This window comes from Gekko japonicus, unplaced genomic scaffold, assembly GCF_001447785.1.
Source record: "Gekko japonicus isolate JY-2015 unplaced genomic scaffold, Gekko_japonicus_V1.1 scaffold126, whole genome shotgun sequence".
In the NCBI taxonomy this organism is placed as follows: domain Eukaryota; kingdom Metazoa; phylum Chordata; class Lepidosauria; order Squamata; family Gekkonidae; genus Gekko; species Gekko japonicus.
The window spans coordinates 1,479,212-1,492,040 of record NW_015162477.1 but is presented as its reverse complement, the minus strand read 5'-3'; the positions used below and the strand labels follow the sequence as shown (position 1 = coordinate 1,492,040).

Below are 12,829 nucleotides of genomic sequence, written 5' to 3'. Positions count from 1 at the left end.
CTTCTTCAATGGCAGGAATTCCTGCTGAATATTAGGTTCACACATCTCTACAGAGTATGTAGCTGGGGACAATCAGCAGCACTTTTATGGCCAAAAAAATGTATTTTGTGAACCGATCCTTCTTTTTCTAAAAAAAAAAGTAAACTTAGCTAATTATGGGGTTATCTAGTATAAGTGGTATGGGGTGAAATGTCCCACTTCTTTTCAGACAGTCCCAAAACCATTTTACTTCATTTTTCCATGGATGAAAAGCATCTTGACAGAGCAGGGTCCACCAGTACATTAGGCCTTAAATTAGGCCATATTACTCAAAGCCTATAGGTTAAATGAGTAATATCGCTTAAGCAAGTGAAGTAAATTAGGCTATATTCATCACTGTATTTTACTTTGTTTATAGTAACTCTATCCTTGATAATGATTGATAACTGCATTGATTCACACACAGTATGAACACCTAATCTGAGTTTGTTAGCATGTGATTCAGACTATACATCACCATACCTAATATTCAAGGGCTGAATCTTCCTCCCTGTGTAGATAGACAAAACTGGACAACATGACTGGCCATAGCTACCATTTAGGGTTCTGAAACCCCAGGTTTGATGGGAAAAGAAACTTAGGCCCCGGTCACACGGAGAATTTGCCGCATGAAAGGCATGAATGTTGGGCGGATTTTCAGGGCACGGTCACACTACAACATCTGGGAAGCATAGCACACCCGTGGCCAACCCGTGGCATCCCACCGAAGATGTGGAGTTAAAAAGTACCAAGAAAAGTGCACTAGTATCTGGAAAACGTGCGGCACAGGCGGGCGTCTGATCGCGGGAGCACTAGTATCCCATGGCATCCGCCGCCTGTCCCATCACAAACCAGATGTTTTTCATAAGCGCATGTGCACAAACATGAAACTGAAAGCAGTGCTGCTCCGCAGAACTGCACATGCGCACAAACGTGAAACACTTCTGTGATCACGCCACTTCTTTGCCACTCTGCAGCATCGCTGTGTGATTGCCAGCTAACAGCCTAAGCACGGAGACTCGGGGGACCGTGTGATCAGGCGCTACCGCACTTTATTTTGATCTGGGGCAAACAGCCACGCCCCCCCCCACGTTATCTGGCCTGTGTGACCAGGGCCTTAGTTTAGGGAAAAAATCTGTTTATGGATAACCAACCCCCCAATAATAGCAGCGTCAGCAGAAGAGAGTCTGAAACTGGATGCACTTGCACAACAAAGCAATTGAACAAGTGCTTGACCCAAGTGATATTTTGTTTAGGAGGACTTGGCACTTGTTTTACCATACCATTCCTAAGGCTTCCAAAAGTAGTTCAGCAGTTCAGAAAAACAGGGATCAGGGTGTATGGTGAAACAGTTGCATGTCCAATTTACCACGCACTAAACATTCATTCACACCAACTTGTAGAGTAATCTCAATCAGCCCTTGATTACATGTAGTTATTCTCCCCAAGTTGTATTTTTACAGTCAGAGAAGTAATCATATTCATTATTAAATAATGATAATGGTGATTTTACATCAGTTTACTTATCACTTATATTGCATTTTCAAGTGCTCTCAGTGCTTTGCGTGCTTAATCCAATAAGTTCTGTAACAGTCCTATCAAAAGACTAGGCCAGGTTCACATACACAGGAGAATATGATGGTAAAATGGGGGATGGGAGAACCATGTGGGCCTCTTAAAGCTTCTAAGCGAAATAGTGAGATTAAAAATGCAGTAGGTAGACTGCTCTACTTCAGAGGCAGGTGAAGTTCACATTTTGGAATTTATTCATTTTCTTCACTTATATCCTGCCTTTCTTTCCAGTTGGGACCCACAATGGCTTATATTTTTTCCTCTCCTTCATTTCATTTTTGCAACAAACCTGTGTGGTAGGCTAGACTGAGAGTAGGTGAATGGTCCAAAGTCACCCAACAAGCTTCCACGGTAGTGTGGGGATTCAAACCTGGGATGCCTACATAGCAAGGAAAGAGAGGAGGTGAGACCCCTTCTCCCTGCTGTGGTAGTCTTCCAGTTGCATGGGAGTTTCTGTTCAAAGGAACATTTTAAAAGGGTAAATCTTCCCTTCTGCAGTCTGAAGAGTGGAGCAATACATTGTACCTCCTAATTCTTCCCCATGAGTCAGCCAGGGTCCATTATGACTATGACTGAGGGGGAGGGGTAAGGCTGACAGGGGTTTTCTTAAAGGGATGTCATGAGTTTTTGACTGAGATTATGTGGATTACTGAGCCCACTGTGTCTACCAAGGCAAAGTCCATGGAACAGGGACATGCATTTATTGCACTACATGTTCAGTGCAATTGGTAGAACTCATGATGGTATATTTCTTGCTGTTAACATGGGCTGAAATAAACACATGTAGCCTCTTCATTCTCACACATTCTTGTGTTGACTGTGAAAATATGTGGCAGGCCCAATATTTCTGTAGCATACAAACAGGAGCTAACGTCTTGGAACTTTCCCAGGCTGTGAAATTTTAACACGAGAAGCAGTTCTCAAAGCAATTGTGTGTTGACCAAAATTAAGTGCAGAAGAAACTGGAATAACAACCAATAAACATATTTCAGCCTGCAATAATAAACCTCTTTATAAAAACTTTCTGTATTGCATTTGACCATGGACTACTACCCTTCCCATAGAACTTGAAAAAATAATTCTGAAAAGGCACATTTCCCATGGAAGCCTAAGCAAGCTAATAAATTGCTTTCTTTAATATCAAGATTTCTTCAGACATTGAGGCAATGCCAAACATTTATGCAACCCTTTCCCCAGTCCTCAAGACTTTTTTTCTCCAGCAGAACAGCCATGGATGCCATGCATGAAAAGGAAAGAAATGGAAATCATATTAACCCCCAATTTACAAATGAATTTAAAATGCTACCACATAGTGTTAGACTTTTTCTTCTGGTCCACAAGAGATGTATGACTTTGTGCATAAATATTAGAACCAACTATTGGAAACATGTATGCCTCAAGGTAGGAGCCTGATTTGCTCTCCTTACATTTACCTGGAATAAAATGGAATGGTACAAAAAAATTGGCACACTGCTGTCCTCAGGCCAAAGCTTCCCCAGAAAGGGTGGGAGAGAATTAAGAATCTGGCAATATGTCACTGTTTGGCAGCTGTTCTTTTTCTACTAGATTTTTGTAGGCCTGCTGGTTTGTCCAGAATATAACTTCTCCCAATCAGGAATCGCAATCACATAGCTGAACGTGGACTCTTGTGTGCTCAAGGAAGGCAGCCAGAGAAAATGAGGGGGGCAGTGGCGAAGGCTTTGGTTTCTTGTCCCAATTCCCTTTCATAGACATCTTGTACACTTTGCAGATTAATGAATTAAGATGTAGGGGAAAGCTGAAGGGGTTGGACTTCTCCATGACTTTGCTCATACACACTGGCAGGCAGGTATGGTCGCAGAGACCAGGAATAATAAAGGCAGAGGCTCAGGCTTTGCCTTGCCCCTTTCCCAGTGATACAGAGAAGCTTAAGGCTCTCCCTCCCTCCAATAGTAAAGAGAAAGCACATGCATATAAGATCCAGTGGGAAATCAGTGAAGACAAAGGAACATATCACATATGTGCAGGAGAGAAGCTCTAATTTAGTATCTGAGGTCCTTTGCATGCTTTCATTGTATTTTAAAGCACTACAGCCATTCAGGGGGATCCAGTATGCATGAGTCCGTGCCAGGGGCAGACAGGGAGGGGGGGAATCCCTGGAAAAGGACCCTAGCCAGGGTTGCCAGGTCCCCACTGGCCACCAGCAGGGGATGGAGAGGTAAAGTTGCCTTGTCCAGGTTGGCCTGATCCAAGTTGCCTCCTGGAGATCTGGGGGTGGATCCTGGGAAACACAAGGACCTCAGTGGGGTACAGTGCCATAGGGTCCATCCTCCAAAGCATCCATTTTCTCCAGGGGAATTGATCTCCATAGTCTGGAAATGAGCTGTAATTCTGGGGGTCCCACCTGGAGACTGGCATCCCTAGCCCTGACCCTGCTCCCCAAAGACAGGAGGGAGAAAGAGCCAACTGGAAGAAGGTAGGTGCTGTGTTATAGTCTACCCAAGCACCTCACTTCACCATGAATCAGCCAGGCACATGTGGACTGGGTCTGGGTACTGCCCTTCTCACCACTGAGCTAGTCCAGTCTGGGTGTGCAGGCAGGCTATTGGCCCAATGGGGAAAGTGAAGGGGGATCTGAAAAGAAACCTGAGCCTTCAGTGAAGGGAACTGGCATTGCTTCCCTCTACTTTACTTTGCTGCCTCCCACTATTTGAAACACATTTTTTTCCTGGCCAGGCTCTGCAGTTACAAAGATATGGAAAGACAGCTGGGCTGGAAGAAAACATGGAAGAAACAGAACACGGGGTAGTAAGGAACAGAAGACAGCAGAGAGTTACTCCCTCTCACCATGTGCCTTGATTTGGTTAAAAAACAAACATCGCCAGCCTCAGCTTGAAGTTTCCAGGAAGGGAGAAAAATGATTACCCACATGCCTTTCTGTGCGAGCTATGCACTGGATGATTTTAATTGCTCATGGAACAGGAATGTTTTCTTCTATCCATTGGAAAGATGGAAGAAAGTATCCTTTGAATGAGGGATACAGTCTCTGAGAATGTCTTCTCAACTGCAGGATTTCTACAGGGTTCCTTGTTTGGTAAGAAGCCTGCAGAATCATCTGCCCAACGGTGGATGTTGCAACTGTTTTGACTTCCGCCCATCAATACGTTTCATAATATGGGGGGGTCAACTCTGGGTTTGGAAATTCCAAGAGATTGGGGAGGACCCTGAGGAGGGCCCTTAACATGGTATAATGCCATACAGCCCACCCCCATAGCAGCCATTTTCTCCAGGGGAAGTTATCTCTGTGGTCTGGAGGTCAGTTGTAAAGTTGGGAGATCTCCAGACACACCAAGAGACTGGCAACCCTAGGCTGTTTGGTGCTGCAACAATGTTTGACATATTGGGTGTGATGTTCTAGGATTCATCCTAAACTCTATGGTTTACTATCTATGGTTAACTATAGAGTTTTGGATAAATCCTAGAGCATCACTTGATGCAATGATGTCACTTCTGGTTTTGAGCCAGAAGAGACATTGTGCATCAGCACGATGCCAAATAGCTTTCAGCTCCTCCACCATTCTTCTGTTGGTGTGCCAGCTACAGCTGGCAACCCTGTTCCTGAGAAAGGAAAAAGAGGAGTGTGTTTACCTTTGTTGACATAAATTGTAAACTGGGTTTAGTTTACAAGGAGCATTTGGAACAGAGACCAGATGCAGCCTTCTGGTAGGGATCAAATTTAATAATGTTTTAACGCTACCCCCAGCAGTTTGGTATATCTCCTTTTTTTCTTTCTTTTTTTTCGTTTGGTATATCTCCTGCAGATCAGAAGGTTAACACTTGTGTTACCACACACAGTTACACTGAGAAATGTATCCCATCAAAACCAATGGAAACGTCTTATTGGATAGTTTTCCTAATACAAATAACTTTCATTCTGATATTAAAGAACCAACTAATGTTTGTAAATTGACATAAAAAGTCAACTTTAAATCTCTCTCTCTCTCTCTCTCTCTCTCTCTCTCTCTCTCTCTCTCTTTGTTATAGTACACATAGACTATATTGCCATAAAACAGGTGCCAGCTAGGCTCCTCACAGGGTGATCTCAAACAGAGATACATCCTCCTCAGTCAATCTGAGAAAAGGGTGTAATTCTGTTTAGGACTGTAGTGTCATTCTCCAGTGGAGACTGTTGGAGATCTCTAGATGGGGGAGGTCTCACTGAACTCGGTAAGAACTGACCTCTGAACGAGATGTATGGCAATCTCACAACTATATCCTGGAATTGCAGAATATAAGATGTGTTCTTAATAAAATGGTGAAGATGATGATTACATCCCTGCATCTGTTCTGTTGGTATTAACTATGCATGTACAAAAAGTGCTTGGACCACAATGTAGATGTTAACAACATCTGTCAAAATTATATTGCACTGCTGTGACCATGCAAAAAGCAACATTGGCAGGCTCCACAAGTGAGGAATGCCTCTTGCATTGTTGCCTCTGATACCCCAATGAAATACCACTCTTCAAGGAGAAAAAATATATAGTCTGGAGATCAGTTGTCATTCCAGGCTTCATGTGGAGGCTGATCGCCTACATGCCCAACACATTCAGCACAGGTAAGCTCTGAATGCTCTGAAGATAAAAACCCAGGGCTATTTTTGGGCAGGAACGCACAGGAATGGAGTTCCGGCTGGCTCCCAAGTTGGCCACGCCCAGCAGGAACTCATTAGCATAATAGGCCACACCCAACAGCAGAAGCTCATTAGGATTGGCTACATTAGGGGTGTGTGGCCTAACATGCAAAGGAGTTCCTGCTACAAAAAAAGCTCTGGGTTTTGACAACAAACAAGGTAAACAGAATAACAAGCAAAATGTGGGTGTGGCTGGATAACCACACTTCTGGTGACATGGGGGTGCGGCCTAATGTGCTAATGAGCTGTGCTGTCAGGGGTGTGGCCCAATATGCTAATGAGTTCCTGCTGTTGGGTGTGGCCTATTATGCTAATGAGTTCCTGCTGGGCTTTTTCTACAAAAAGAGCCCTGTAAATTCAGCAGTGTGCAAATTCATCTTCACCGTACAACCAAACATTGCAAAATGTTGAAGGAGTAGCAGTCAGGTGCGGTAGATTAGAATACTCATATCTGTTCAATTATCATTCACCATGGGGTTAGTAGCCCAAGGTAGCCGCAGTGATAGTCAAAGCAAACTGCAGGCACATAAAAGACTACAGGAACTTGAAGGAAACACTTCTTTAGCAGCAGCTGTGTTTAAGCCAGGCAGTAAAATTTAGATACGAGATAAAATTTGAAGTTCTTTTTCCAGGTTTTGTACAGTGTGTGTACATCGTTTGTACAAAGAAACTTTTGAAAGCAGAACAAATAAGCATCCCTCCCCTACCAGCAGATCGACCAACCCTTAAAATAAAGTCCTGTTCAAAGGTAGATTTTTTTTTCCACCCTCATTCTTTTTAATATGTCAGATAAAAGCCATCCCCACCGATACACCACAACTAGGAAGGAATGGTGTGAAATAGCTGAATTAAGATAGCCTGTTCTCTTTTCAGCCCTTGCGTAAATAATAAATAACTCAATAAAATACCTGCAAAATTAGTATGACTTCGCTGGAAAGAATATCATGCAGGCTTGTTTCCTGTTTCAATGTTATTCTTGAAGTGAGTTGCCGTCAGAATCTGATTTTCATCGAGCTGTTATTATTTGCAGCTGTGTGACCTTCTTAACCCTGTTTCGAAAATGACATTTCAGCCTTCAGCCTCAAATTGACTGAACGTTGCAGAGTTTTCAACCTTCTGATTAACCCTAACCAAAAGGGGGGGGGAGTGCAGACTAATTGTCGTGTGTATATCTCGTCTAGGTCAGTGGGTCTGTCTTGCGTAATATTCACTCTGGACATATTCCTTTTCCACAGAGAGATATGCACAAGAGCGCTGTCCAATGGAATGTGAAATACACATAGATTTGTGGGAAATAAATGGGAATCTAAGTTTCCTGTATGTTGATCTTTCCATGAAAGTCCACCAGTCAGACACTGGCTCATCGTGACTGAGGGTGGCTTCAGATGTTATGGGGCTGATGGGTTATATTTGAACACAGTGTGCTCCACAGAAACCTCTAAAAACATGAAGGGAAGATGCCTGGCAATAAGAGGTTTATAATGTATTTTCAGTCATGCATCATCTCCCCTTTTTACAGTATTTATTGACTTACATTATTTATAAACTGCCTTTTTCATGGAAAATCAAGGTGGATTATAGAATAAAAAACAATGCAACCATACAGAATAAAAATCCAGTGAACAATTCCATAGGACTGAAATTGCAAATTTAGAAAACAATGGGAGGGGCTGTGGCTCAGTAACAGAGCATCTGCTTGGCATGCAGAGGGTCCCAGGCTCTATCCCTAGCATCTACAGTGGGAAAGAAGAGGTAGTAGTTGGTGTGAAGTCTGAGACCCTGGAGAGCTGCTGTCAGTCTGAGTAGGCAATATTGACTTTGATGGACCCATGGTCTGATTCTTCATGTGCTGAACTTCATGTGCTCATATGTTCAATGCAACAAACTGTCTAAGGCAAAGTATATTATGAGCAAGCAGAAGTAAAATTATGAAATGCAGTGAAAGCAAGATGATACCTACAAGTAGGGCTGCCAGGTTCCTTGCTCCCACAGCTAGTCTGTAAAGCAGCAAGAGCAAAATATGCCCAAAAATTGCTGTCATGCAATGCCATACCACTACTTCTGGTGTTGGACCTGAAAATGATGTCCCAGCATTGCGTGACACTCTAGGAATTTCTCAGGTCTCTATGGTCAAAACTATAGAGATCTGGAAAATTCCTACAGCATCATCAATGCCATGATGTCACTTCCATGTCCATCCTGCAGTGACTGAATGATTGCATTTTTTAAGACTGTGCCCTGTTATGCATCTGAGGCATTACCTACAATAATAATTGCAGTTGAATACAGTCCTATTCCTACAATAATCCTATAATTCCTGCAATAATCACTACAGTAGACTATAGTCCTATTCCATTCTAAAGGTGCCTCTTGAACTGTTTCACGCTACTACCATTCTAATCCCTTCATAAAAATGCCTAACTGAACATCTGCTTTGCACATTCTATGGAGATAAAACTCAAGGAGAGCTACTGACTTCTTCAGGAAGGCTGTTCCACAAGGTGGGAACCACCACATAGTATGCAGATGTTTCTGAATGAGGGTTCACTGGAGACTTAAAAGTGATGCCTTCTGGGCTTGTCTGAAGTGTTTTCTGCACCAAGGAGGCAGAGGAAAGCCAGGATTAGCTCTTTGTTTTGTGGAAGAGATACTCCAGGAAAGATTGAAGTATGTAGCAAAAAACACAGTGGTGGCTGCCATAGTGCCCATGACAACCATGTTGGAGATATGTATAAACTGATGTATGTATATACACACGGGAGGGGGGGGAGTGTTTCCAAAATGAAACATCTATTATTCCATAAGTTTTCACTTTGCTAATGTACCTCATCTTGCAGTATACTTTAGCTCACATGAAAGTATACATATAGCAACTTCACACATCCAGTACAGTAGACCACTGTTTACAAAAACCACAGCCACAATAAAAGATTAGTCTCCCAGCTGCCACAGTTCTTAGGATTTTCTTTCCTGTTAACCACTAACATTGGTAGTTTTTTAGGATGGCTTTTATAGCATCTTTCAAAATGCAATAAATCAAGAGTTAATGACTAACTATGTTACCAGCCTCTCCTAGCCTTGAATAAATCATACCACCAATTTTCAGGATCATTGCAATGAAATGGAGTATGGTGTTTTTCGTTCTATCCAGCTGAAGTGCTTGTTCTTAAAACATCCAGAATCAAGCTTTCCACATGCATGCATACAGGATTCATTATTACAGTTGTGTCTGTTTATTCTGCTACAATAAAAAAAGGTCTGTCACCCACATTTTCCTGGATTAAAATATTTCCAAGTAGGTCTGGATGCTAGGAAGAATTCCACATCTGGGGTTCCCTAAAAAGCCTTTGCATGATCGATGGATGGAACTTCAGTTCTCAGTAGTGATTTAGCGGATGTTATATGCAACAATATATAAATGCTGCCTTTATAAAAAAATATAGACAGAAGAGAATATCTGCATTGAAAAGATCTCTATAAATCTTTCTTACTACAAAGGCTTGTTCTCAGGGAAGCACTAATAGATGTACAATAAAAAAGTGTGAGACCCCAAATGCTCCATGTGATAAGGAGCAGGGCCCTTCCGTGGGGGTGGTACGTAGAGGCTATAGGGTGTGTGTTATGTGCCATCGAGTAACTTTTGACAGATGGTGACCCTATAAATTAATGACCTCCAAAATATCCTATCATTAACAGGTACGCTATAGTATATTTCAACATTTCCAAACCCAGGACACCATGGAACCCATGACAACAGTATGACAGCATGGAACCCATGACAACACCATGACAGGAAGCCATATAACATAGTCATGTGACAGGTACTCATGTGACATCATGGCCAATCTAAATTCTCAGAGACCTGAGCCGGCTGATATCTCCATCCCTTCATTTCTTTCATTGACACCCAGCTGCTTTCAACATTCCATCCCTCCTATTTAGTCATCCAGATACTTTTTATGTTCCTTTTCTTTTGGTTAATTTACAAAGTCAGGTTTTTATATATTGGTGAAGAGTCCTGAAAATAGGGAGAGCCTCCTTACGTTTTCTGTGTGTGGCTCTGCTATGCTGCTTTCACTGTCCCAACAGGAGCCAGCACATTTACTATAACTGTAATTCTGTAATGTTCTGCATGGGTCCCTTTGATTATCCCTTCCTTCTTGTTTGGGGCAATTTGTCAATAAATTATTGTATCAATAGCAGACACAATCAGGGCCCTCTGTGCTTAACTTGGAACAATTAGTTTACAAAAACTACTTGGAAGCTCCATCACACAACTCAGTCTGAGTAACAAATTGCTTTTTGTATCAATTTAACTTTGGACCTAGCTGGGTCTTGAACCCTTGAAGGAATTCTATAGAATAGGACTGCCAACTCTTGGTTGGGAAATTCCTGGAGACTTGGAGGTGGAGCAAGGGAAGGGTGGAGTTTGGGGAGCTTAGCAGGGATGTGGTACCATAGAGTTTTCCCTCCAAATCGGCCATTTCCTTCAAGGAAACTGATCTCTGTAGTCTGGAGATCAGTTATAATTCTAGGAAGTCCCCAAGTTTCATCTGGAGGTCGGCAACCCTAAGTGTAGAGACAGCTACTTCTTGAAGGCAGTGTGCATATTCCAAAACTGTTTTAAAGCCAGTAGAAGAACAAAGCTAGAGTCCAGTGGCACCTTTAAGTGTGCATGCACACAAAAGCTTATACCTTGAATAAAATTTTGTTGGTCTTAAAGGTGCCCCTGGTCTCAAACTTTATTCTGTTGCTTCAGATTAACCTGGCTGCCCACCTGAAGCCATTAGAAGTCAGTGAGTACTGGCATGAGGCTTTCTGCCATAAAGCACACTGCCGAAAAATGCCACTTGTCACAACAGTGCCTAGGATGAAATATGGTGATGAAAAATTCCGTCAAGACGCAGCCGATTTATGGTGACCCCATGGGTTTTTCAAGGCAAGAGACATTCAGAGGTGGTCTGCCATTGCCTGCCTCTGTGTTGCATCCCTGGACTTCCTTGGTGGTCTCCCCTCCAAGTACTAACCATGGCCAAGCCTGCTTCACTTGCAAGACAGACTAACCCAGGCCATCCAGGTCAGACCAGGATAAGATATACTGTACTCTAAATCAGATGGCATAGATTCTGTGAGTTATGATCAGGCAGAATTGCCTGGCACAACGGGCTGCTGAGAATGCTATGCACTTTTGTTTGTCCTGCAACACAAAAAAGACCCAACCAGGGGTCATTTCCTGCAGGAGCGCACAGGAGTGGAGCTCCAGCAGTAAGGAGCCCAGGGGGCGGGTGTATGCAACAAGCCCCGCCCCCTGCTCCCAGCAGCCCTCAGTCAGGCCACGAGGAGCAAGAAGCAGCCAGGTAAGTTGCAGAGCCCCTCCCCTCGGCCCACCTTCAGGTACAAGCTCTCCCTCCTCTGTGAGGGCAGATCTGCATGCCCCCCCCCCAATAGCTAGCAATCCAAAACAGTCCACTGGAGCCTGAGCAGTGGGTGTTGCCCTCTGACACACTTCCGGTGATGTCAGGGGGTGTGGCATATGCAAATAAGTTATGCTAATAAGTTATGCTAATGAGCTCTTTTTCTACGAAATGACCCCTGGACCCAACATTAATGGTGGCTAGTCTTGTCAACAACCTGGAGGGGGAAAAATGTCCTGCCCTTTAAACAGGGCTTTAATGGGGTGTTATTTCCCAGGTGATGTTATTTCCCTCCATGCCACAAAAAGTGGCGACTGCCCTTTTCCACACATTAAGCCTCTGTTAAAGGAACAAGTTTTTTCTCTCCAGGTTGTTGGCAACCCTAATGGTAGCATTAAGAAGGAGCCCAACTTGATGTTTTACTGCACATCTCCAAAGGCCAGCAAAAGCAATGGCTGCCGCAGTAAGAGATAAAACACATGGAGCCCAGGGCAGCAATGAACTCTTAACAACATCTGGCAAATGCAAAAGAAAAAAAATCCTTGTAAAGCTTTCCACTGCTTGCCAATAGGGTGTTGTGAAAGGCTGGCCTCTCATTTTTACCATGGCTTCATAGCATGGGGATGCAACGGCAAACAAGCAACAGCCGTCACTGCTGAACACCAAGCAACCTTTCCCATTGTTGTTATTTGCATACAGTGCGTGAAGAGCTTTCCCGCCAAAAATAATATTGACCAACAGGGATTTTTTAAAAACTGTACCATAATCCCAGTATACAAATTGCTTTTGTTTACAATATACAGCGAGATAAAAGAATTTTGCCTACCTTGAGTGCAAATAAATAGTTGGATTTCTGAAGAGAAGGAGGGGAAAACATGAAAGGCATCCTGGGGAAAACAACAACACAAGCTTGTTTAGCTGACTTTCATACCAGGAGCAGATGCAGGACTTGGGGGTGGGGGTAGAGAGTCTTGAATGCAAACTTGGAAAACTTTGCCAGGCAACTTTTTCCTTTCCATTTATTTGAAAATGTTGTTGGAACTTCTAAAACCATCAAGGAACATGCAATGTTATATTTACAACATGGGCATACCAAAACCAGTTGCAAACCCAAAACAACCTAAAGCCCCCAAGCTCCACTTCAAAGTTAAGT

The 12,829-nt window shown here is 43.1% G+C and overlaps 1 protein-coding gene across 1 annotated transcript in view; it reads right to left on the bottom strand.

Moving 5' to 3' along the window:
- The window catches only part of CREB5 (cAMP responsive element binding protein 5), a 261,112-nt gene extending 248,548 nt beyond the window's left edge, over window positions 1–12,564 (bottom strand). Inside the window, exon 1 of the mRNA XM_015405789.1 lies at window positions 12,503–12,564. The gene's annotated coding sequence lies outside the window, so the exon portion shown is untranslated. The remainder of the gene's footprint in view (window positions 1–12,502) is intronic.
- Between the last annotated feature and the right edge of the window lie 265 nt (window positions 12,565–12,829).